Below are 23,123 nucleotides of genomic sequence, written 5' to 3'. Positions count from 1 at the left end.
CTAATTCTCACCACCACTACCACCTCTGCCTCCTCTATCACCTTCATCATCCCCACTGTCACCACCTCCACTGCCATCACCACGATCACATCTACCACCTTTAGCACTACTACCACTGTCATCACCACCAGCACCTCCACCACCATCGTTACCACCACCACTGCTACCACAATCCATTCTCTTCTTACCACCATTGCCACCACCATCACTATTGCTTCTCATTCTCACCAGCACCACGACTAGCACGGAGAAGAAAAGACTTAGGGCTTGCTGAAGAGCCATCTTCAAAGGATTAAAAGGCTACAGAAGAATAAAGTTCTTAGTAGGGGCAAAGAAGCTAGAGTTGGAAAAATGGACAGAATTAAAGGAATTATAGTGACATTTAGGTAAATGTAAGCAATGTTTTTCATGGACCTAGGGGAGACAAGAGGGGTGAGAAGTTTGATGATAAAATCTGGAATTTGATGAGTAATTTGGAGCATGTTGAGTTTACTTACCTAAGGTGACAACCAGTCACTCACTGATGTTTGGATCCCTGCTATAGAATCCCTTAAGAGTGGCAATCTAAGGTATATATCTTCAATTGTTTTAGTATTTGGGAGGTCATTTAATCCTGAAGCATCTGGTTTCTTCTGGCTATTTTTATAAGTTTCTGATTATTCCACAATACTGAAATACATTATCTTTTAAAAATTTAAGACATTTTAGATCAGGGTGATATTCTTCCTGGTCATCCTTCCCAATCCTTGTTCCTAAATCCATGTTGCCTTTTCACAGGCAACCAGTGTTATAATTTGGTATGATTTTTTTGGTAGGTCATTTTCTTGCCATTATGTACATATTTAGAAACAATATAGTAGTATATGTACATTTTACATGAATACCATGTGTCTTATGTGTCTTTCTGCCCCTTACTTTTTTTCCCCCACTCAACAATAGATTAGTGCAATTGTTAAGAGGATGAACTCTGGAGCCAGACTGCCTGGCTTCAGTTCACAGCTTTGTCACTTGCTATTTGCATGATCTAAATTATTAAACTCCCCTAGTCTCCAGTTTCCCCCTTTGTTAATTGGGACTATAGCATACCTATACCCATACAGTTCTTGTGAGGATTAAATGAGTTAATTTATGTAAGCACTTAGAACAGTGCCTCAACCATACTGTTGACAGGTATAAAGTCATATTATTGCTTGCTGGTATTCCTTAGTAATTTATAGGTTGGATCTGCCACAGTCTATTTAACCATTCCTAAATGGATGGACATAGAGTTTACTCCAATTTTCATGATTGCAAACATGGCTTCTATGCGTGTTTTCATATATGCCTACTTATACACATGAAAGATAGTATCTCAAAGGTAGAGAAGAAGTCAAATTGCTGCACTTATTTTATTTTATTTTTAACATCTTTATTGGAGTTTAATTGCTTTACAATTGTGTGTTAGTTTCTTCTTTATAACAAAGTGAATCAGCTATACACATACATATATCCCCATATCTCCTCCCTGTTGCGTGCATTTGTCATTTTAAAGGCTTTATTAGAAAAACATAATTATAGTGAGTAGATAGCTGCCTCCTGTTCCTCCCACCTGTTGGCTTAATTCTCCTCCCTTTGGCAGCCTGAGCCACACTGCAGCTCTGAAGTGATAGACCCCAGTGGTTAGGACTAATAACCTCAGGTTCAGATTAACTTTCGGGGTGGGGTGGGGTCGCATTTTTGGGAGGCATACTCAATATTTACGTATAATAACTCATTTAATCATTATGATGCAGGTACCCTGACTATCCCTATTTTACCCTGAGGAAATGGAGGCAAAAAGAAGCAATGCCATTACTCTGGGTTGCACAACTATAAGTGGTAGGTCCTTTATACAGGTATGAATGTTGAGTCCTTAGTCCATGTAAACGTCTTAGTATTCTGCTCAGCACATAGAAAACATTCAGTAAGTGTTAGCATTTTTCTAGGGTTGATTGGTATATTATTAAGCCTCCAGAATTATTATTTACTGTTACCCTTACTGTTCTCAGATTGTGATGGAGCTCATCTCTGAGGCATTTCTTTCATTTGTCTTAACAAAATAATAGGAAATTGTGGTTTCAAGCCTTGACTGACCAATCTCTCTGATTCTACTCTATAGCCACAGACCACATACTTACCCTTGGAGGGCACCTGCTGAAATTAACACCCTCTGCTCTGTGTTTGCCCACAAAGAAGATAAATGCAAATATAGTTAAATGCAAATGTGGGTACATATAATACCTCATTGCTGGTGGATAGGGAGTTGACTTATACTGGATGACCAGGAAAGAGATGAATGAGGGGAACACTGTACCTGGGACTTGAGGAGAGGTCAGCTGGTTTGAGATGTCAGAGTGGAGGTGGACTAGAAAAGGACTTTCCTTCTGACCCAGAAAATTGTGCTGGACCAAGAAGGAAATGGCATTCACTCTCTCATTGAACATTTACTCTGGGGTAGAATACGGAGATACAGAGATGTAGGAGACACAGCCCCTCCAGGAGCTTGCATGGAAGCACGGAAGACAGATGCGTAGATGAATGATTGCAGTACGGGGTGATACACAAGGACACCCTCTAGAGGCTGCACTAGAGGCGCATAGAGTGGTGGGGTCTTCCTAGAGCTCGGATCCTTCAGAATATGTCAGAGGCACAAAAGGGTAGAGGAGGAATTCAAGACAGAGGGAAGGGCATGTGCGAAGGTGTGGGTGTAAGACAGCAGGGCAAGTGTAAGTCATCCAGGGTTTGGAAGGACGGCGTGATGGCGCATGTGCAGAGTGGAGGGTGAGGCACCGCTGGGTTGCATCACGGAGGGGGCTGAAAGCCATGTCGGGGAGAATTGACTTTTATCTTAATTTTGTTAGCGAAGTTATTTCTTCAAATATTGGCATCCAGAGGAAAAGCTGAGTTGCCTGGAGGTGGGAGCGGGCTTGCTGGAGAGAAAGCACAGCGGGAACAGTTCCAGGCAGGGGCTGGCAGTGGCCCCGGAAAATGTTAGAAGGTGGACCTTGCCATGATGACCGCGTTTGACTGGCTCCCTTGTCACGTGGAACAAACAAATAAATCGTTGAAAACCTTTGCCCTGACCAGTTGTCACAGAGTTCTTCCATTTAATCTTTTTTTAAAAAATAATTTTATTTATTTACTTATTGGGCTGTGTTGGGTCTTCATTACTGTGCGCGGGCTTTCTCCAGTTGCAGCGAGCAGGGGCTACTCTTCATTGCTGTGCGTGGGCTTCTCATTGCAGTGGCTTCTCTTGTTGTGGAGCATGGACCCTAGAGTGTGTGGGCTTCAGTAGCTGTGGCTCGTGGGCTCTAGAGCACAGGCTCAGTAGTTGTGGTGCACAGGCTTAGCTCCTCCGCGGCAGGTGGGATCTTCCCAGACCAGGGCTTGAACCCATGCCCCCTGCACTAGCAGGTGGATTCTTAACCACTGCGCCATCAGGGAAGCCCTTATTTAATCTTTAAGTTAGCTTGTGATTTTGGCGTTGTTGTTACGACCATGGGGCAGCTGAGTAAATGAAGGCTCAGCAAGGCTGAGGAAGTTGCTTCAAACCACACAAGCGTGTGAGTGCTAGAGTGTTCATTTGAAGCCCTGCACCATCCAGGGCTCCCTGGCTGTCATCAGAGGCCAGGAGAAGTGAGAGCAGAGTCTGTTATGCCGCGTTCTCCTATGGAGTGTCACTTTATGTAGCTGTGGAGGGCAGTTACGCCCAGGGATGACTAGTTCTCAGTAAAATGGCCCCATGGGGCCCCATTTGGTGTCCGAGGCGATGACCAGATATCCTGCTAAGGAGGAAGGGTGTGGGGAGACCCAGAAATCCTGCATAGCCTCTAGGTGGTTCCCCTTCTCCCCAGGGCCGAGGCAGCAGGTGAGACCTCCAGAGTTTGCAGGTGGAAGAGGGGCTTGTGGCTTTCATCACAAGGGAAAGGCTAGATCGGCATAACTCCATCACCCCTTCTGCAAAAACTTCTCCCAGGACATGCTGACTCTGCCAACAAAGTTCAGCAGGTCAGTTTGGCAAAACGGCCCCTCAGGTGCTGACTTTCTTCTGCAAAGTTTCCGCAACAAGAAAAAGGGATTTCTTAACAGCTCAGCTGTAATAATGAATGGGTGGAGGGTGCACTGGTGAACTGGGGTACAGCCTCACCACCCCCTGCAAGGTTTCCTGCGCATGTGGAAACCTTGGGTCTCGGGAACTTGGCAGGCTACTCCACCTCTGAATTGAGGAAAGGGGGATGCCTTCCACACTTAATTTCTTTGGTTCTTCAGATACTTTCATTTTCCTCATACAATGTGTCAGCCATCTCGACAAGGGTTTTACAAGCAGGATCTGATTTTATCTCCACAATAACCCAGAAGAGTGTGTACTGAAGCCTCCATCTAACAGATAAGAATGTGATGCACATTGCCATTAATATCCGTTTGATGCTGTATCCATTGCCATTCAGCGGACACAGACAGGTGCTGTTCTGGATGCTGGGGAGACAGCAGAGAATGTGGCCACAAGGACTTGATTACAGTGACACCAGGCAGGCTGCTCCCAGGATGGAAAGAGATAGTGGACATGAATGTGTTTGATAGACCAAAAAGTGCCACAAGCCTCTAGGGGACATCCTGGCAGGAATAAAGGCTCAGCACACTGTGAAAACTGGATAACACTGTGGATCAGAAAGCTTAGGAGACCTGTCACTTGTGACTGCCCTACCACACCACTTCAGCTGGGCTTCTCGTGGTCTTGGCCTGCAAGGTTCTAGGGGTCAGAAATAGCACTGTACTTGTTGCCCAACTTTCACAAGCTATGAGAGGACCCCCCCCCCCGCCATCTTCCAGCTTCTTCCACCGTGTCTGCCTGGGGCCAGGAGGATGCTCAGCAGAAAAAGACCAAGTGCTCGTCCTGGTGTGGGGCCGGGGACTGCTCCCGTCCACTCGGTCCTGAATCCCTGTTCCTTGGACTTGTGCTTGAAGGTCTGAGAAGCACAAGCACATGGAGGAAGCTGGAGAGGCTTCATGAATTAACTCTGAATTCACTAATTTGTGTTTGTGACCTGTCATCTCCTGGTCCTTCAAAGGCCTCAGTCAAGGATCATTTATTGTATTGTATTTTGTTCATTTGTTTCTTAATATACTGTTCTCCAACCCAGGGCAAGGGGTACCTGTGTTACAAGTTTTGTGAAATAGAAATCAGAATGAAGGAAGGAAGACACATCAAAGATGGGACTCAAAAGAAACAGTTTTTCTTTATCATTTTAAAGCAAGGAACAAAGTATACAACTTGTTATTACAAAAGCAATGCATGCTTACTCATCTATGGCCTACATTACATTGTCATTACTTTAGAGTATATAACTGCATATTGGTTATTTTAAAGCCTACTTCTTTTCACCTAACAATAATATGTCATTATTTTTCCACAGTGTGTTTTAATGACTAAAAAAATAAATATCCTATTGTATAGATAGATGTGAATTTATTTAATCAGTTTTCTACTGCTGATAATTTACATTTTTGCCTTTCCCCCTTTTTAAAATAAAATTGTTGCAATAAACATCCTTGTACATATAAGTGTGGAAACATTGCCAGTTGTTTTCTTAAGGTGAATTCCTAGAAGCAGGATCCCTGGGTAACAGCACATCCATCACAGGTGAGGATACAGGCTCGGGAGTCAGACCACTTAGGATTGAGTCTCAGCTCTGCCGCCTGCTAGCTGAATGGCCTTAGAGGATCTCACAAGACACAGTTTCCTTCCTGGTGAATGTGGATAATAACAGTACCTCCTTTATTGAGTTGCTAGGCGATGCATGTGGTGCAATACATGGTAAGCCCTTAGATCATGGCCTGGCCCACAGTGAGCACAGAACTCTTGGCTATTATTACTGTTATTAATCATTGCCAACTTGTCCTCCTGAAAGTGTCCCAAGTTTAACTCCCATGAGCATTGTATGAAAGTGTTCATTTCCACACACCTTTGTCAACACTGGGTGTTACCATTCCTCTTATTGTTTCATTGTTTGTCAGCCTGGTAGGGAAACTTGTTTCTTTAATTTTACTTCTTTGTTTACCCGTGTTGAGAATTGTTTTTTGATGGCTTTATTGGCATTAATTTATTCATGAGTGAATTTCCTGTTCCTGATTTTATTCCTGTTTTGTGTGATTTGCTCATCTTTTTCTTATGGATTTAATATATTAAGGATATTAATCTTTTGCTGGTCATGTATGCTGTAAATGTATTTCTTCCCAGTTTTTCTTGTGTTATTTAATTTCATTTCTATTTGTGGACACAAAAGTTGTATTTTTCCTTATTGTCCTTGCCTCTACTTTCACACTGAAAAGCTCACCATGAAATATATTACTTATATTTTCCCAATTTTCAAATTTTTAATGATTTTTTACTTTTAACTTTTTAAAAAAATATTTATTTATTTATTTCACTTTTGAATTCAAATGAAATTAATTTGGAATTTTAATAATTAACTTTTCCACTTTTTGTTTAATTATTTATCAATTAATTATTATAGACTAAATTATGTATTCTTGACTGTCTTCTCTGTTCCATTAATCTGTATGTCTTTTCCTATGCTTGTATTTTAATTTTTTATAGCTTTATAAAATATTTTAATATCTGTTGATACAAGCCTACTTTCACTAATTTTTGAGAAATATTTTCTTGGCTATTATCTGATTATTTCTATAAAAATACTCTGGAATATTTTTGTCATTTCTAAGAATATTAGTTTTGATTAGAATTGCATTAATTTTATAAATTTATTTGGGGAGAATTGATATTTTTACTGCTTTTGCATTTTCTTACCTAGAAACATAGAAGTTACTTCTGATTAAACAACATGTTTTAAAACAAACTTTTAATTTTAGAATAATTTTAGAGTTACAGGAGGTGTAATACAGGCTACAAGGGTATATTGTACAACACGGGGAATATAGTCAGTATTTTGTAATAACTGTAAATGGAGTGTAACTTTTAAAAATTGTATAAAGAAGTGGGTAGGAGGAAGATGGTGGAAGAGTAAGACGCGGAGATCACCTTGCTCCCCACAGATACATCAGAAATACACCTACACGTGGAACTGCTCCTATAGAACACCCTCTGAACGCTGGCAGAAGACCTCAGACCACCCAAAAGGCAAGAAACTCCCCACGTACCTGGGTAGGGCAAAAGAAAAAAGAAAAAGCAGAGACAAAAGAATAGGGATGGGACCTGCCCCAGTGGGAGGGAGCTGTGAAGGAGGAAAGGTTTCCACACTAGGAAGCCCCTTCACAGGCAGAGACTGCGGGGGGCGAAAGGGGGAAGATTCGGAGCCGTGGAGGACAGCACAGCAACAGGGATGCGGAGGGCAAAGCGGGGAGATTCCCGCACAGAGGATTGTTGCCGACAGGCACTCACCAGCCTGAGAGGCTTGTCTGCTCACCTGCCGGTGCGGGCGGGGGCTGGGAGCTGAGGCTCGGGCTTCGGAGGTCTGATCCCAGGGAGAGAACTGGGGTTGGCGGCATGAACACAGCCTGAAGGGGTTAGTGCACCACGGCTAGCCGGGAGGGAGTCCGGGAAAAGGTCTGGAACTGCCGAAGAGGCAAGAGACTTTTTCTTCCCTCTTTGCTTCCTGGTGCGCGAGGAGAGGGGATTAAGAGTGCTGCTTAAAGGAGCTCCAGAGATGGGCGCGAGCTGTGGTGAATGGCGCGGACCCCAGAGACGGGCATCAAGAAGCCTGTGTGCGAGCACAGGTCACTATCCACACCTCCCCTCCCTGGAGCCTGTGCAGCCCGCCACTGTCAGGGTCCCGTGATCGAGGGACAACTTCCCCGGGAGAACGCACGCACGGCGTGCCTCAGGCTGGTGCAACATCATGCCGGCCTCTACCGGCTCACCCCGCATCCATAATCCTCCCTCTCCCCGGCCTCAGTGAGCCAGAGCCCCCGAATCAGCTGATCCTTTAACCCCGTCCTGTCTGAGTAAAGAACAGGCTCCCTCAGGTGACCTACACGCAGAGGCGGGGCCAAATACAAAGCTGAGCCTCGGGAGCTGTGCGAACAAAGAAGAAAAAGGGAAATTTCTCCCAGCAGCCTCAGGAGCAGCGGATTAAATCTCCACTATCAACTTGATGTACCCTGCATCTGTGGAATACCTGAATAGACAACGAATCATCCCAAATTAAGAAGGTGGACTTTGGGAGCAAGATATATAATTTTATCCCCTTTTCCTCTTTTTGTGAGTGTGTATGTGGATGCTTCTGTGTGAGATTTTGTCTGTATAGCTTTGCTTTCACCATTTGTCCTAGGGTTATGTCTGTCCTTTTTTTTTTTTTACTTAAAAAATGTTTTTTCCTAAATAATTATTTTTCACTTTTAATTTAAATAACTTTTTATTTTATTTTTTCCTCTTTCTTTCTTTCTTTCTTTCTACATTTTCTCCCTTTTATTCTGAGCCATGTGGATGAAAGGCCCTTGGTACTCCAGCCAGGAGTCAGTGCTGTGCCTCTGAGGTGGGAGAGTCAACTTTAGGACACTGGTCCACAAGAGACCTCCCAGCTCCATGTAATATCAAACAGCGAAAATCTACCAGAGATCTCCATCTCAACATCAACACCCAGCTTCACTCAACGACCAGCAAGCTACAGTGCTGCACACCCTATGCCAAACAACTAGCAAGACAGGAACACAACCTCACCCATTAGCAGAGTGGCTCCCTAAAATCATAACAAGGCCACAGACACCCCAAAACACACCACGAGACGTGGACCTGCCCATGAGAAAGACAAGATCCAGCCTCATCCACTAGAACACAAGTACTAGTCCCCCCCCACCAGGAAGCCTATACAACCCACTGAACCAAATGTAGCCACTGGGGACAGACACCAAAAATAATGGGAACTACAAACCTGCAGCCTGCAAAAAGGAGAGTGCAAACACAGTAAGATAAGCAAAATGAGAAGACAGAAAAAAACACAACAGATGAAGGAGCAAGGTAAAAACCCACCAGACCTAACAAATGAAGAGGAAATAGGCAGTCTACCTGAAAAAGAATTCAGAATAATGATAGTAAAGATGATCCAAAATATTGGAAATAGAATAGAGAAGATGCAAGAAACATTTAACAAGGACCTAGAAGAACCAAAGAGGAAACAAGCGATGATGAACAGCACAATAAATGAAATGAAAAATACTCTAGAAGGGATCAATAACAGAATAACTGAGACAGAAGAACGGATAAGTGACCTGGAAGATAAAATAGTGGAAATAACTACTGTAGACAGAAAAAAGAAAAAAGAATGACAAGAAATGAGCACAGTCACAGAGACATCTGGGACAACATTAAACACACCAACATTCGAATTATAGGGGTCCCAGAAGAAGAAGATAAAAAGAAAGGGACAGAGAAAATATTTGAAGAGATTATAGTTGAAAACTTCCATAATATGGGAAAGGAAATAATTAATCAAGTCCAGGAAGCACAGAGAGTCCCAGACAGGATAAATCCAAGGAGAAACACACCAAGACACATATTAATAAAACTATCAAAAATTAAATACAAAGAAAACATATTAAAAGCAGCAAGGGAAAAATAACAAACAATGGAATCCCCCATAAGGTTAAAGCTGATCTTTCAGCAGAAACTCTGCAAGCCAGAAAGGAGTGGCAGGACATATTTAAAGTGATGAAGGGGAAAAACCTACAACCAAGATTACTCTACCCAGCAAGGATCTCATTCAGATTTGATGGAGAAATTAAAACCTTTACAGACAAGCAAAAGCTGAGAGAGTTCAGAACCACAAAACCAGGTTTACAACAATGCTAAAGGAACTTCTCTAGGCAAGAAACACAAGAGAAGGAAAAGACCTACAATAACAAACCCAAAACAATTTAGAAAATAGGAATAGGAACATACATATCAATAATTACCTTAAATGTAAGTAGCTTAAATGCTCCCACCAAAAGACACAGATTAGCTGAATGGATACAGAAAGAAAACCCATATATATGCTGTCTACAAGAGACTCACTTCAGACCTAGGGACACACACAGACTGAAAGTGAGGGGATGGAAAAAGATATTCCATGCAAATGGAAACCAAAAGAAAGCTGGAGTAGCAATTCTCATATCAGACAAAATAGACTTTAAAATAAAGACTATTGCAAGAGACAAAGAAGGACACTACATAATGATCAAGGGATCGATCCAAGAAGAAGATATAATAATTGTAAATATTTGTGCACCCAACATAGGAGCACCTCAATACATAAGGAAAATACTAACAGCCATAAAAGGGGAAATCAACAGTAACACATTCATAGTAGGGGACTTTAACACCCAACTTTCACCAATGGACATATCATCTGAAATGAAAATAAACAAGGAAACACAAGCTTTAAATGATACATTCAACAAGATGGACTTAATTGATATTTATAGGCCATTCCATCCAAAAACAACAGAATAAAAATTTTCCTCAAGTGCTCATGGAACATTCTCCAGGATAGATCATATCTTGGGTCACAAATCAAGCCTTGGTAAATTTAAGAAAATTAAAGTCGTATCAAATATCTTTTCCGATCACAACGCTATGAGACTATATATCAATTACAGGAAAAGATCTGTAAAAAATACAAACACATGAAGGCTAAACAATACACTACTTAATAACGAAGTGATCACTAAAGAAATCAAAGAAGAAATTTAAAAATACCTAGAAAAAAATGACAATGGAGACACGACCACCCAAAACCTATGGGTTGCAGCAAAAGCAGTTCTAAGAGGGAAGTTTATAGGAATACAATCCTATCTTAAGAAACAGGAAACATCTCAAATAAACAACCTAACCTTGCACCTAAAGCAATTAGCGAAAGAAGAACAAAAAAATCCCAAAGTTAGCAGAAGGAAAGAAATCATAAAAATCAGATCAGAACTAAATGAAAAAGAGATGAAGGAAACGATAGCAAAGATCAATAAAACTAAAAGCTGATTCTTTGAGAAGGTAAACAAAATTCCATGCAAATGGAAATCAAAGGAAAGCTGGAGTAACAATTCTCATATCAGATTCTCATATAAAAATATTAGCCACACTCATCAAGAAATAAAGGGAGAAGACTCAAATCAATAGAATTAGAAATGAAAAAGGAGAAGTAACAACTGACACTGCAGATATACAAAGGTTCATGAGAGATTACTACAAGCAACTTTATGCCGATAAAATGGACAACCTGGAAGAAATGGACAAATTCTTAGAAATGCACAACCTGCTGAAACTGAAACAGGAAGAAATATAAAATATGAAGAGACCAATTACAAGCACTGAAATAGAAACTGTGATTAAAAATTTTCCAACAAACAAAAGCCCAGGACCAGATGCCTTCACCGGTGAATTCAATCAAACATTTAGAGAAGAGCTAACACCTATGCTTCTCAAACTCTTCCAAAATATAGCAGAGGGAGGAGCACTCCCAAACTCATTCTACGAAGCCACCATCACTCTGATACCAAAACCAGACAAAGATGTCACAAAGAAAAAAATCTATAGGCCAATATCACTGATGAACATAGATGCAAAAATCCTCAACAAAATACTAGCAAACAGAATCCAAGAGCACATTAAAGGGATCATACACCATGACCAAGTGGGGTTTATTCCAGGAATGCAAGGATTCTTCAATATTCACAAATCAATCAACGTGATACACCATATTAAAAAATTGAATGAGAAAAACCATATGATCATCTCAATAGATGTAGATAAAGCTTTCGACAAAATTCAACACATATTTATGATAAAAACCTGACAGAAAGTAGGCATAGAAGGAACTTTCATCAACATACTAAAGGCCATATATGACAAACCCACAGCCAACATCATCCTCAATGGTGAAAAACAAACTATTTCCACGGAGATCAGGAACAAGACAAGGTTGCCCACTCTCACCACTCTTATTCAACAGAGTTTTGGAAGTTTTAGCCACAGCAATCAGAGAAGAAAAAGAAATAAATGGAATCCAAATCAGAAAAGAAGTAAAGCTGTCACTGTTTGCAGATGACATGATACTATACATATAGAATCCTAAAGATGCTACCAGAAAACTACTAGAGCTACTCAATGAATTTGGTAAAGTAGCAGGATACAAAATTAATGTACAGAAATCTCTGGCAATCCGTTACACTAATGAAAAATCTGAAAGTGAAATTAAGAAAACACTCCCTTTTACCATTGCAATAAAAAGAATAAAATATCTAGGAATAAACCTACCTAAGGAGACAAAGGCTTGTATGGAGAAAACTATAAGACACTGATGAAAGAAATTAAAGATGCTACAAATAGATGGAGAGATATACCATGTTCTTGGATTGGAAGAATCAACATTGTGAAAATGACTCTACTACCCAAAGCAATCTACAGATTCAATGCAATCCCTATCTAACTACCACTGGCATTTTTCACAGAAGTAGAACAAAAAATTTCACAATTTGTGTGGAAACACAAAAGACCCCGAATAGCCAAAGCAATCTTGAGAATGAAAAATGGAGTTGGAGGAATCAGACTCCCTGACTTCTGACTATATTACAGAGCTACAGTAATCAAGAGAGTATGGTAATGGCAGAAAAACAGAAATATAGGTCAATGGAACAGGATAGAAAGCCCAGAGATAAACCCACACACATATGGTCACCTTATCTTTTATAAAAGAGGCAAGAATATACAGTGGAGTAAAGACTGCCTCTTCCGTAAGTGGTGCTGGGAAAACTGGACAGGTACATGTAAAAGTATGAGATTAGAACACTCCCTAACACCATACACAAAAATAAGCTCAAAATGGATTAAAGACCTAAATGTAAGGCCAGAAACTGTCAAACTCTTAGAGGAAACCATAGGCAGAACACTCTATGACATAAATCATAGCAAGATCCTTTTTGAGACACCTCCTAGAGAAATTGAAATAAAAACAAAAATAAACAAATGGGACCTAATGAAACTTCAAAGTTTTTGCACAGCAAAGGAAACCATAAACAAGACCAAAAGACAACCCTCAGAATGGGAGAAAGTATTTGCAAATGAAGCAACTGACAAAGGATTAATTTCCAAAATTTACAAGCAGCTCATGCAGCTCAATTACAAAAACACAAACAACCCAATCCAAAAATGGGCAGAAGACCTAAATAGACATTTCTCCGAAGACGATATACAGATTGCCAAGAAACACATGAAAGGATGCTCAACATCATTAATCATTAGAGAAATGCAAATCAAAACTACAATGAGATATCATCTCACACCAGTCAGAATGGCCATCATCAAAAAAATCTACAAACAATAAATGATTGAGAGGGTTTGGAAAAAAGGGAACCCTCTTACACTGTTGGTGGGAATGTAAACTGATACAGCCACTATGGAGAACAGTATGGAGCTTCCTTAAAAAACGACAAATAGAACTACCATACGACCCAGCAATCCCACTGCTGGGCATATACCATGAGAAAACCATAATTGAAAAAGAGTCATGTACCAAAATTGTTCATTGGAGCTCTATTTACAATAGCCAGGACATGGAAGCAACCTAAGTGTCCATCAACAGATGAATGGATAAAGAAGATTGGCACATATATACAATGGAATATTACTCAGCCATAAAAAGAAACGAAATTGAGTTATTTGTAGTGAGGTGGATGGACGTAGAGTCTGTCATACAGAGTCAAGTAAGTCAGAAAGAAAAACAAATACCATATGGTAAGAGCTATATATGGAATCTAAGCAAAAAAAAAAATGGTCATGAAGAACCTAGGGGTAAGATGGGAATAAAGACACAGACCTACTAAAGCATGGAGTTGAGGATATGGGAGGGGCAAGGGTAAGCTGTGACAAAGTGAGAGAGTGGCATGGACATACATACACTACCAAACGTAAAATAGATAGCTAGTGGGAAGCAGCCGCATAGCAGAGGGAAGTCAGCTCAGTGGTTTTTGACCACCTAGAGGGGTGGGATAGGGAGTGTTGGAGGGAAGGAGACGCAAGAGGGAAGAGATATGGGAACATATGTGTATGTATAACTGAATCACTTTGTTATAAAGCAGAAACTAACACACCATTGTAAAGCAATTATACTCCAATAAAGATGTTAAAAAAATTTATTTATTTGTCTGCGTCGGATCCTAGTTGAGGCACGCCGGATCTTCGTTGCAGCATGTGCGGTCTCTAGTTGTGCCTTGTGGGCTCGGGCTTAGTTGCCCTGGGACATGAGGGATCTTAGTTCCCCGAGCAGAAATCGAACCCGGCTCTTCTGCATTGGAAGGAGGATTCTTAACCACTGGACCAACAGGGAAGTCCTGCCAAGCATTCTTTATACCAGGGATGTACCACTAATCTATAGTGTGGAGCTGGAGATTGGACCCATCTCTCTTGGGACCTTGTGCTCTTGGGACCTGGGTGCTCTGGCTGGATTCCCCCACTGTTTCATATATGTATGGCTGATTTCCCACTCTAGGGTCCCTCCTGACTCCTGCTAAGAGCCGCAGGATGTCCAGGGTAGAAGGGACCTGAAAGGGAATCTGGTACAATCCCTTCCTTTCACAGATAAGGGGGCTGAACAGGCTTTATATCCCTAACTCTTGTACCAACCTACCCCAGAGCTGGAGCCCAGAGGGCAGGCAGAAGAGATGGACGATTTGATTTTAGATGAAGCTGAAATAGAGTGATCCTTTTATACTATTTGAGACTGTGGGTGGAATAGTCAATGAGACCCACCAACTTTGGGTTTTAGCAACATGTGGGGCTGTGGGCACCAAGGTGGCTTTGTCACCTGGAGATTCTAGTAGGAGCAGTGATAATTATCAGCTGGTCCTCCTTGCTGCCTCACATCCGGCCCCTCCTCAGAGCCTGTCAAACACACCTTGCACAACTGTCCTCTTCTTTCAAATTCACTTGGGGAAACTCATTCTGTGAGTCAGCTCCACTGAGCAGTGTCATCACTCAAGAGGATGTGGTCTCAGGAGTGTCAGCTGGGGTCTGGAGAGCTGAGGGCCAGGGTAGAGAGCAGAAGTGTGGTGGCCCTGACGAATGCTTTGCCAGGGGTGTGTGAACACAGGCAGCTCACATTCCGGGAAGCTTGGCACCATCCCTGGTTCCTGACCACTGCTCCACCTCTAACACAAAAATTCTTACACTTAAAATTGGATCAGATTTAAAATGTGGGTGATGGTGTTAATGATAGATATATTAAACTGCAGTGATATAAGGACTGGGAGTATCAGAATCAATGTTGCAACCGCAGTCTGGGCTAGACCTCAGTTGAGTATTGAATATATGGATGGAAAAACATTTACCATATTTTGAACAGGGCTCTTTAAATGTGATAAAGAAGTTATTCAGGGTTTTTTTGTTTTGTTTTTTAGTTTTCTATACCATATCTTCTTAAAGACCAAAGTTTAGAAAGGGTGAAGATGAAGGTGCGTGAGATGGGTCTTCTCAAACTTTGTAGGAACATTAGCATGTGGGTGTCTTCTGAGGCCAGGGTCTTTTCCTTGCCCCTCAAACTGGGGGTGGCCTGAAGGCCAGGACCATGTCTCTCCAATCCCTCTGGAGGGTCCAGAGGGTAGGGCTGGGGTCTCCCCGAGGTTTGCTGTGTCCTGTCTTCAAACTGCAGGTCTCTGACAGTCAGGGCTCAGTCATCAGAGGGGATATTTCTCCAACACTAGATGAAATCTATGGCCACTCAGGCCTCAGGACCCTGTTATGGACACGAGTGGCAGAGGTACATTATCAGATGGCAGAACTGTCACTTTTCTTCTGCCTCTGTGGCCAACAGGGCCTGTGCTTCAGGCAGAAGGCAAACGGCTGGGGACAGACATGGTCCCAGCACCCAGAGTCATCTGCATTGGCTCAGGGAGTGGGGAGTCTCTCCGTGTGTGTGTGTCTGTATGTGTGTGTATTTTGTATGCATGTACGTGTGTGCACATTTATGTTGTGTGGTGTGGAGGGTGTGTGTGTGTGTGTGGGTGCAGGGTGTAAACCTCCTGTGTTTGTGAGGGTAAAGAGGGGGAGGTACTCCCTCTTCCAGGAGGACACAGTGGAGGCAGAGAGGCGAGTTTGGGCTAGTTGGACTCTATGGTGCAGCCCCACGTGGTATCTGACCATGGCCTGAAGCATGGATGCCATTTGGACCTGCTTCAGCCTCTGTGGTGCTAAAGGCCCAGGCGGGGCTGCCTCTGTAACTGGGGTGCAGCGTTCATGCGAGTGCCAAGTCCACCCCTGGAAGCCCTATAAATGGAAACCTAGGCTTAAGTGTTGGTTTGTTCCTCGTTTGGGGAAGAAGCTGCCCAGCCCTGCTTCTGCCCACTAGCCTGCCCACACCTGACACCTGCAGCCAGACATCCTTCATTGAGGCCTCTGAGGTCCCAGGGGAGCTCTGGTCTGGGGTTTTCTCTGAATTGCAAATCAATCCAATCGAATCCAGAGGCCCTATATTTAGTACCACTGTGTGGGGCCCCATGTTGACCTTTGGGATTCAGGGGAGAAAATAACAGGCCCTGCTCTCTGGAGGCACATAGTCCGATGGGGGAGACAACCATACCAAGAAATACATTGCATCCAATGGGGTTACCTCCAAGGGATGGCATGTGTGTGAACAGGTGAACTGGGGACACAAAGTGGGTGAGCAGAGCTCAGGCTGTCAGGAGAAGTAGCCTTGTCAGGACAGTCCCACAGAGGATGTGCCACTCGGGCTAAGACGTGAAGGCATTTGTCTGGAAGACAAGCAGTGAAACGACCAACCCAGCAAAGGGAAGAACATACACACAGTCTAGTTTGGAACAGTTAGGGCTGTCAGTCACTGCTTATTGGATGAGTCTTTTTGTTTTTGTTTTGTTTTATCAGAACATCATGTAAGTTTATTTCAGATGTAACGGCAATGTTAAAATCAACAAGTTTAAATCTTAACTGCACCAAGTAAACTCAGCTATTTAAGTATTTTTAAAGTTATTCCTTCCAAAAAACTGAAGGAGCTTTCCTTTTCCACTCCATATGTCATGGTTTCCCAATAGTTCTATTTTTGGAGGACTTTCAGTTGATGAGTAAACTGCTTTGGGGATATTTCTGAACTTCTTTCTCCAAATGAAAACTAATCTGGACAAATTATATATTGCATAGATTTCTCTGCAGATTCTTTTCTTTAGAACCTAAATGCAATTACCATACAATATAATTTTTACCTATTTGCCCCACAGAAAAAAACTATCTGTCCTGAAAAATATGATGGATATATCCTGTGATCTTCCAGTTAATAGAATTGTTTTACCTCAACAATAATTTTTATGAAAATAACCAACTGAACATGGAACATTATTTCAGTCTTTACTGACTCATAGGCACATGATCTAGTGCCCAGCTTCTACCTCTTCTACATCCTCCTCCTCCATAAGTGGATGGAATTATTTCATGTAAGTTTGATGTAGGATAATTCACCCTTTACAAACACTTACAATTTAGGTTAAAGTCAGTGACTAGTGTGGAAAAAGAAACACTAAAATGATAGGGAGCCTACACACTCAATTCAAAATTTAATATTTTTTCCTCCATAAATAATATATACTTAATTGTGATGAGGCAGCTATTCGGTTTTCATTAACCACATTCAGGGATACATTCATAGGACTGATTAGATAGTCCAGGTGAAATGGTTATAGAAATACAGGCAGTGTCATCTCACAAAACTCATTTATATATCAAAATCTATTTTGATATGTGAAGTTTACAAAAAGGCTGAATTTTCAAACTAATTATGCTTTTTGTAACTCAAGAACTCTTCTCTTGGCAAGAGCAAGCTGAAGCTTATCCATGAAGGTAAAGGTGCTTAATGCTAAACTTTTCTTCTAAGCTTAGATTTGGACTGCTTAAGAAACGGATGCCCAAGAAACCAGCATGGTCTTTCTACATGTTTACTATCTTAAGATTATAACCCTATACACTCATTTATCAGCTATCTTCCTTTTCTATATTATTCTTGGCACTCAACTAAGACTGTTGAAGTCTATTGTACCTTGTATTTTTACATGCTCAAGTAAGAATTTAAGATTATAAAATGTGCATAAACATTGTATAAAATAATTTTATCATTCATCATATTTGAAGAGATGGAACTTTTATGCCAGAATTTACATAAGAGGATAAATATTATGAATCAACCTTCCTTTTAAAGTCAAATGACAGAAAATTCAAGCCCTGTGCATTGTTTTAAAGTCTAATGAAAACATTTCTTGGGCCACTGGTATTGGCAGTGTAGAATATTTTAAATATTGGAGATGGGATTATGGAGGAAAACATGAAAATTTCAGATGTCTTCTATCTTACAAAAAGTTATCAACCCGTCAAAGCCACTCTCTATGTGCCAGGAAACGATCTGGAATAAACCAGTCCTGTCAGTAGAGGAGGTCACAGTGACATTTATGTTATTAACGCTTCTAGACTTCTACTTTTTCTAAGAATAGAAGCAATATGTTTAATAATTCCCCCATCCCCAAATCCTTAAACTCAATATCATAGGCACAGAATGTAAGCAAATCTGGGATGTTCTCCAACGGATAAGCAATAGCACAGCTATGTCATTCTCAAAAATACTGTCTAGATATTCTTTCCTCTAAAATCAAATGCTCAGTGGCTACACTTCTAACAGTCTGCATTAGCTGACATTAAATGCATTTGTTGTGCCACAAGTCCATCTAAGCTTCCTTTTAGGTATTTTTTAATATGTCCAAGAGAAAACACCTGCTTCAGGTTTATTTAGGGGCGTTGACCTATAAGGACATCAACTCCATTTTTAAGGTTTGACTAACTATTGTGGGTTTACCAAAGAAAAAGGACAGGAGAAAAAAAGGCAAATCACAACAAACCTCTTTAGGTCAGTTAAAGGCCATATCTCTAGCTGGGATATTAAAAAAATTTAATCTCACCAGCCCACACTCTAAAAGTTAATGCCACTTCTAACAATCAACAGCAGGAAAAATAAACCTGCTAACAACCAGCCCACTCATTAGCGAAAAGCAGTTTAACTCAAATGCTGAGACCAAAGTATAATACTACCTACTCAGACAGTCCCACCCACCGTCAGCCACCAGCGAGGAAGGAAGAAATAACTGCTTAACAGAACAAAATAAGCTTAGTATTTCTTACAAGGATAACAATGGTCTAACTCTTGAGATAATACTCAGAAGGACAAAAGGTGGAGTGAAGGCAATGTACAGGGATTAGTATCCACAAAATCTTGAAATCCCCAAAGTACCACAAAAACACTGAACTTGTCTATGAGTTGGAGAACAAGATATTGCTGCTGCTGCTTCTTGTCCTTTGAAATATACAATATTTTGTAGACCCTGCCCTTCAATGTGAAAGCAGGACATTAAAAAAAAATTGAAATTGACACTCAAGTTTTTTGGGACCATATATCTTAACTGTGAAACTAAACAGATCTATACCTTCTCCTTCCTACAATCAAACCACCTCACAAAAATAAGAAAACTAAAACAATCCAAACATGATTAATAAGTCCTTAAAAGTTTAAAATTTTTAGAGGAAAGGGAAGGAAGTTTTGAAAGGAGGAAACACAAGAACAAGGAAGGGGGAAAGCTTTAAAAGAAAGGAGGGGGGGAATCAATGGGCCTCTCTTTTATTTGGTGACAAGCAAGTGCAAGAAAGTTCATCTGTAATTTGTTCAGTTGTCTGTCTTTTGCACATCTGTGTTCTGGCCAGAAGGGACTTTGAGGTTTTTCTGCAGCACGTGAGCATCAGCGGGCTCTATCCTCTTACAGTAGTTCTTCTTTGTCTCAATAATCTCAAAGCCAAACTTTCTGTAGAAGTCAATTGCAGACTCATTGCTGATCTGGACATGTAGATAGATGTTGTCAAAAGTGCCATCTTTTTCACAGATGTTTAAGACATGATTTAACATTTTAGTTCCTATTCCTAGCCTTCAGTATGGTGCCAGACATCCTAGTGTCACGATGTAAAGTCCCTTCTGATTCTGTTAATGATCCACCCTACAGCATACTGCACCTACTGCAATACCATTGAAATAGGCAAGTTTTGCTAGCTCGCCAACCTCCAGCGCATTCTTATAGAACTTGTCATTGGAGCTGACTGGAAAGATGACCTGGTTTAATCTCTTCAATTGTTTAATATCATGTGGTGTCACGTCTCTCAGCTCGATCCGGCTCCCTTTCATCTTCCCCGCCTGCTGAGGCCGTTGTTACCACCGATAGCAACGCCGTTGTCGTCGCCGCCCTGAGCTCTCCGCGCCCTCAGCTCGGGCAGCTCCACCCCACAAGCCGGCTTCCTCGCTTAGGGCAGGGAGCTGAGCGGGTGACGGAGGCCGCGCGGCCCTGCGTCTCCAGAGAGGGCGGGGGTACTTCCCGCCGCCGCGCTGCTGCCGCCGCTTCTCCACACGTGCACACGGGGCACTCGCCTCCAGCCCGCCGCCGCAGCAGTCGCCAGCCAGACCCGCCGCCACGCTGTGCTGGATGAGTCTTTCATCCGTTCTCTCTCCTCAACTCCTACACTCCCTGCCCCTACCCCCAGCCCAGGACTTTGGACCTCAACTTGCGCTTAAGAAAATAGAAGCCTTCAGCTGAGAGCTTCCTTGTCTCCCCTCCACCAAAGCAACCAGCCTGCCTGCCTTTGCGCCTGTCTTCCTCATCCTCCCTCCGGTCAAAGCTGAGCAGGTGCCCCTCCTCCTCCTAAAGAACTGTCCCTCCACGCGGGTCCTTCCATTCACACACGCTTATTAATACACGCTGTGGACCAGCCACTGCTCTGATGGTAGGGATAGAATCGTGAAGAAGATGGAGAAATTCATGCACTCTTGGAGCTCATATTCTAGTGGGAAAAGTCAGAAAATAAACATGCAAAAAATAATATTATTTCAGACAAGACCTAAGAAGCAAATGAACTCAATACATAGAAAAGAGAATGATGATGATGATGGTGATGGTGATGATGAGGGTGCATGTGTCTATGTGCTTGGGAGGCCATGAATGACCTTTCTGAAGAATTAGCCTGTGAGCTGAGACTTAAAACAGTGCGGCTGCCAGGCCTGCTTTTTAAGTCCTCCAGTCCTCAGTTTCTCCTTCCTTTTCTATCTTCAATCTTCCCCTCTCCACTGGATCATTTCTTAGTGTCCTTTATCCTAAGAAAAAAGAAACATCAAAAGTTTCCTTGGCTCCTTGTTTCCCTCCAGCTATCACCCCATTTCTCTGTTCATGTTCACAGCCAAACATCTTGAAAAACAGTCCACTAAGACCGTCCCTGACTCCGAACCACCCTTTGTTCCTCAGTCCCCTCCCCTATTCTATTCTGGCTTCTGTGCCATCACCCAGACTACTCTTGTCAAGGCACCAGCGACCTCTGTGTTCCCTGACCTATTAGTGTTGTTTGACCCAACTGATTCTCCTTGCTTTCTTGGGCTCCTCTCTCCTCCAGTCTCTCCAGACCTCGCCTTCCTTCCCTGGATGCTCCTGATCAGCTGGCTGACCAGCTCCTCTCCTCCACTGCCAACCTTGAGACCCTGCAGTGTCCCCTGCTCTGTGGGGCTGCTTCTCTTCTCCTTGGGTGATCGCAGCTATTCCCACAACTTTATTCCCACATTACCTTCTATGTGATGATGACTGTCAAATGTGTATTTCTGGCCGAAACGTCTCTGAGCTCCAGACTTAAATATCCAATTATCTATTAGTTTTTATCTCTCTGTAAGGCTCCACCATCCACCAAGCCTGAAACATGGGAGTGTTTCTCTATTTTTTTTCTCTCCTTTACTCCATACATAGAATCCACCTGTTAAAATTTCCTACCAGGCACTTCTCAGATGCATCCTCTTCTGTCTCCACTGCTGCCATCTATCATCTTTACCCATAATAACAGTAACAGGGCCTTTCATGCTTGCTCTGTCATCCATCCTTTATCAACTTTGCAGATAGTGTCATCTTTTTTTTTTTTTAAACATCTTTATTGGAGAATAATTGTTTACATTGTTGTGTTAGTTGCTGCTGTATAACAAAATGAATCAGCTATACTTATACCTATATCCCCATATATCCTCCCTCTTGTGTCTCCTTCCCGCCCTTCCTATCCCACCCCTCTAGGTGGTCACAAAGCATGGAGCTGATTTCCCTGTGCTATGCAGCTGCTTCCCACTAGCTATCTATTTTACGTTTGGTAGTATATGTAAGTCCATGCTACTCTCTCACTTCGTCCCAGCTTACCCTTCCCACTCCCTGTGTCCTCAAGTCCATTCTCTACGTCTGCGTCTTTATTCCTGTCCTGCTCCTAGGTTGTTCAGAACCATTTTTAAAAAAAATTAGATTCCATATATATATGTTAGCATATGGTATTTGTTTTTCTCCTTCTGACTTACTTCACTCTGTATGACAGACTTTAGGTCCATCCACCTCACCACAAATAACTCAATTTCATTTCTTTTTATGGCTGAGTAATATTCCATTGTATATATGTGCCACATCTTCTTTATCCATTCATCCGTCGATGGACACTTAGGATGCTTCCATCTCCTGGCTATTGTAAATAGAGCTTCCATGAACATTGTGGTATATGACTCTTTTTGAATTATGGTTTTCTAAGGTATATGCCCAGTAGTGCGATTGCTGGGTTGTATGGTAGTTCTATGTTTAGTTTTTTAAGGAACCTCCATACTGTTTTCCATAGTGGCTGTATCAATTTACATTCCCACCAACAATGCAAGAGGGTTCCCTTTTCTCCACACCCTCTCCAGCATTTATTGTCTGTAGATTTTTTGATGATGGGCATTCTGACTGGTGTGAGATGATATCTCATTGTAGTTTTGATTTGCATTTCTCTAATGATTAGTGATGTTGAGCATCCTTTCATGTGTTTGCTGGAAATCTGCATATCTTCTTTGGAGAAATGTCTATTTAGGTCTTCTGCCCATTTTTGGATTGGGTTGTTTGTTTTTTTGATATTGAGCTACATGAGCTGCTTGTGTATTTTGGAGATTAATCCTATGTCCGTCACTTCTTTTGCAAATATTTTCTCCCATTCTGAAGGTTGTCTTTTCACCTTGTTCATGGTTTCCTTTGCTGTGCAAAAGCTTTGAAGT

The 23,123-nt window shown here is 41.8% G+C and overlaps 1 pseudogene; it reads right to left on the bottom strand.

The window, feature by feature from the left end:
* Positions 1–18,571: 18,571 nt before the first annotated feature.
* On the bottom strand, positions 18,572–20,544 carry LOC137219379 (N-alpha-acetyltransferase 50 pseudogene; annotated as a pseudogene).
* Between the last annotated feature and the right edge of the window lie 2,579 nt (positions 20,545–23,123).

This window comes from Pseudorca crassidens, chromosome 2 (assembly GCF_039906515.1).
Source record: "Pseudorca crassidens isolate mPseCra1 chromosome 2, mPseCra1.hap1, whole genome shotgun sequence".
Taxonomy (NCBI): domain Eukaryota; kingdom Metazoa; phylum Chordata; class Mammalia; order Artiodactyla; family Delphinidae; genus Pseudorca; species Pseudorca crassidens.
This window is presented reverse-complemented; position numbering and strand designations above follow the sequence as displayed.